At 42.8% G+C, this 4,482-nt stretch overlaps 1 long non-coding RNA gene across 1 annotated transcript; it reads left to right on the top strand.

Annotated features, from left to right (window-relative positions):
* The first annotated feature begins 628 nt into the window (after window positions 1-628).
* Window positions 629-4,262, top strand: LOC144591211 (uncharacterized). Its single transcript, XR_013546730.1, has 3 exons — window positions 629-814; window positions 1,542-1,588; window positions 4,128-4,262. It is a non-coding gene; the product is annotated as an uncharacterized LOC144591211 (long non-coding RNA).
* Window positions 4,263-4,482: the final 220 nt, after the last annotated feature.

Below are 4,482 nucleotides of genomic sequence, written 5' to 3'. Positions count from 1 at the left end.
ATTTCTATTGCCTTTTCATACTTCACACAAGTGCTTAACCTCGCATTGTTTTTCATTAAGTTCCGTTCGCCCGGTTTAAACCCATTCTCTCGATCTGTGTCAGTCCTTAAACCTATGTGTCACTCCTTAAACCTATGACTTAAAAGAATTGACTATGACTTTTATCTGGAGAAAGAGATTGTGACTATCCAGCTTACTAACATTCCTCACAATTTTATAAACCTCCATAAAGACATTGCTCAGGTTTTGTCCTTGCTCCAGGGAAAATAGACAGCTTATCCATTCTCTCCCTTTAAACTCAAAAGTCCCAACACCATTTTCTACTCTTGGCAGTTTTGCAGCTGCCAAGGCCCCATGTGGTGTCTGCTCATCATAGTTCTCGAGCACTGACACCAATGTGCAAAACAAATGATTTTGTGGATGTTCCTTTTCCAGTCCTCTCTGTTACTGTAGTCCCACCGCACAGCTGAGTGTCCAGAGCTGCCACGTTACAGGAGGTTGATGTGGAATGTAAAACATGTCATGGAGCTGCTGGGCAGAACGGCCTGTTTATATGCAGAGACATAAATAATTCATCTTCCCTTTGTGGCCATTGCAGGTCAAACGGAACCACATGTCCTGGTCAATTCTGCCCTCTTCAACCATCCTGGCAAAATGAGAGCAAGATTCGGGAACAACAATTACTGGAATCTTGAGCAAGATGCTGGAGTAATACAACGGCTCAGGCAGAGTTTGCTGAAGGAATGGAAAGCCATTTTGGGTTGGTCAGACTGAAGAAAGTGCGAACAAGCAACTTTCAATATCAGGAGCGCAGGTAACATTGGTGAATGGAAGGATGCAAACTGAGCAAAATTCAACATAAAGAATCAAGGGGGCAATTGGTGAAATGGGGACTGGAATATGAGGGAACAGGAGAGAGTGATAAGTGGTTGTACAGACTGAGAATCAGTATCCTTGGAAGCTTGAGTGAATAACTGATGATCCCTGTTTGCCAGTATGTGTTATGTCTTGTTCCACTATTTCCTCTGTGTTGAGCTCAGTCACGATGTTCTCATGCTGATTTTCAAACTGTTTAGTGGTCCCATCTGTCCCCCTCGTTGCAGCACTCTCCATAATTTTTAATGGTCCAAGATATATGGCTGCCTCCAATTCAGATCTTTAGATAAACTGATGTAATTTTTAGTGAACGAGGAATGATTGTGTGGATGTTCCTTGTCGAGTCCCCTCTGTTCGCTGCAGTCCCACAACACAGCTGAGTGCACAGTGCTTTCACATTGCAGGATGTTGGTGTGCAGTATAAAACAAGTCAATGTTGTTGGGCTGAATGGCCTGTTCCTCTGCAGTAACTTCCATACAAAACACCCTTGTTTTTGCAACCACAACAGGACAGTTTGTTTGTTTGTTTTTATGTCTTGAGTGTTTTTGTCATGCGACTTTGAGCATTTGGAAAAGCGCTATAAAAAATAAATGTTTATTATTATTATTATTATTACATTACTAATGGGTTAACTTCCCTGCTCTATCATCTGTGTTTTTACCAGGAAATACATAGACTGAGAAGAAGGGACTTTTCACACAAAGGAATCAGGTAACCATTGATGAAAGGGCTCAGATGCAAATTGAGCAACAAGGAAACGAGAATTTATGGAAAAGGAGTGGCAGAGGGGTGGGGATAGGGATAGGAGGAGGGAATGGACAGATAGAGGCAGTTTTCATAGGAGTTTGAGTGGAAGGGCTTAAATACTTGTTTCTGTGTACCAAATTCAAATCTACCATCATAACATTTCCAATGGAAGCACTGCAGATTAATTTGCCACCATTCCCACAATCCTGTTTGTAACAAGAAATATCTAGACGGAAAACAAAGTACTTTTCATATAATAATAATAATAATATTCATTTATTGTCATTGCAACGAGTACAACGAAATTAAAAAAATAGCCAATCCTGACGGTGCGTACAAACATATATGCAATAAATGCAAAAACAAATAAATACATAAATACAATTAAATACAATTATATTAAGTACAAGATTTTTTAACGGTGTTGCCTTGTGCAAAGGTAGTGTTCAGTTCTCGTATGGCCCTGGGGTAAAAACTGTTCTTAAGTCTGTTTGTTCGGGATTTGATCGACCTGAAACGTCGACCAGAGGGCAGATGAACAAACAGACGGTGGCCGGGGTGGGATGGATCTTTTATTATTTTGCCTGCTCTACTGAGGCAGCGTAGGCTGAACAGGTGCTCCAGGGCACAGGTAACATTTTGTGAAAGGCCACAGATGCAAATTAGGCTTGCATACACTGGAATTTAGGAGGATGAGAGCATTTTATTGAAACATATAAGATTATTAAGGGATTGGACACGTTGGAGGCAGGAAACATGTTCCCAATGTTGGGGGAGTCCAGAACTAGGGGCCACAGTTTAAGAATAAGCGGTAGGCCAATTAGAACGGAGATGAGAAAGAACTTTTTCACCCAGAGAGTTGTAAATCTGTGGAATTCTCTGCCTCAGAAGGCAGAGAATTCTCTGCCTCAGGAGGCCAATTCTCTGGATGCTTTCAAGAGAGAGCTAGATAGAGCTCTTAAGGATAGCCGAGTCAGGGGGTATAGGGAGAAGGCAGGAACGGGGTACTGATTGAGAATGATCAGCCATATTCATATTGAATGGTGGTGCTGGCTCAAATGGCCTACTCCTGCACCTATTGTCTATTGTTTATTTTCTAATGTCTACGCCACAGATGAAAAAAGGACAAACGGAGAGTTGGTGGAGTGGGGGGATGGGAGGCAAAAGGTTTTCAAGGCAGTTTGAAATTATGGACTAGTGTAGGAAGGAACTGTAGATGCTCGTTTAAACTGAAGATACATACAAACAGCTGGAGTAACTCAGTGGGACAGGCAGCATCTCTGGGGAGAAGAAATGGGTGACGTTTTGGGTTGAGAACCTTCTTTAGATGGGTCGAGAACCAATACATCACCCATTCCTTCTCTGCAGAGATGCTGCCTGTCCCACTGAGTTACTCCAGCTTTTTGTGTTTATCTCTGAATTATTGGACTGATTGGCCTGTTTCCGTGCAGTATCTTAATAATTCACACTGACATAACTGGACATTGCAGTTCCAATGGAAATGCTCCACTGTTCCATTCTCCCCTGTTCTGTTGTCATATTTATAATGGCAGTTCAATGAGAATAAGGCATCTTGCACTTCAGGATCCCAGATAACTGGCCAAATTTCACAGTGGCAAACTGAACAAAAGTTGGGAATGTGGAACGAGAGAGGGATTTTCCAATGGGCAGTGAAAGAGACAACAGCTGGAGAGGCACAGAGTGAGAGAGACAAACTAATGAATGGATGGGCATAAGAAGGAGGTGTTTGAGTTGCAGACGGTGTTAGGGGGCAGTGAAAGGGGAGAGAAATGGAAAGTTTATTTATTACAGTTTGAAAGCAAAGGCAGAATTTTCCCTATTTCCCAATTTGTGCCAATCTCATTCACCTGTTACTGCTGATCCTGGTCATAAAATTCATAACCTGGTTTTAAATGCCTTCCATGGCCTTGTCCCTTCCTATCACATATCCCCCACCATTACCTTCAGTGGTTGGCTCTCTCAGCCACTCTAATTCTGACCTGTTATCCACAAATTTAACAGCTTCACAATTAATGGCTTTGTCTTCAGCTGCCCAGGCCCTGTGTGCCGTTAGCCCGTTACTGATCCCAAGCCCAGTGACCAATGTCTGGCACAGTGATTGTCCTGTGGAAGTTTTCTATCCAATGCTCTATGTACATTGCATATCCACTGGCGCGGTTCTTGTGTGTGCAAGTATTCAAAGGCAGGTTGAGTAACTAAATGGGGACTGCAATGGATGCTCAGTGTACTGGGATTAGATGAAGAAGCGTGGGAGGAGCTGGTGTCATTTTTAAGCATGGAATTGGTGTTGGTTAGATTGGACATTTCTTTGGTGGGCAGTTCGATTATAATTGTCCATTAAAGTTATAGAAGATCCATTGCATTGCCCGTGGTGTTGTATGGACGTGTCCAGTAGATATTCTTCAACATCCTCTATCCATTAAAGATCCAATAGTCAGAGCCCTCTGTCCAATGATGCTTCTTAGTATTGTGTATGTTTTAGGAAGCTCACTGACTGAGTACAATGGACTCTCCATGTCTGAGGCAGAGAAAACGGCCGGGGAAAAGTCACAGGAACATTCAGCAACGGATGGAAGCAAGGCTGAGGTGAGAGAGGGAGCTCGGACTGGGAAAGTCATAGAGTCATACAGTGTGGAAACAAGCCTTTTGGCCCAACATGTCCACGACGACCTATCCTATCCATGTACTTGTTGTGAAAGTAGCTGTCTCAATTACCTCCACTGGCAGCTCGTTCCATATACCTACCACCCTTTGCATTTAAAAAAAAAGTTGCCCCTCAGGTTCCTTCCTATTCAATCTTTCCCTCCTCACCTTCAATCCATGGCCTCTGGTTTTGA

This window comes from Rhinoraja longicauda, unplaced genomic scaffold (genome assembly GCF_053455715.1).
Source record: "Rhinoraja longicauda isolate Sanriku21f unplaced genomic scaffold, sRhiLon1.1 Scf000699, whole genome shotgun sequence".
Lineage (NCBI taxonomy): Eukaryota > Metazoa > Chordata > Chondrichthyes > Rajiformes > Arhynchobatidae > Rhinoraja > Rhinoraja longicauda.
This window is presented reverse-complemented; position numbering and strand designations above follow the sequence as displayed.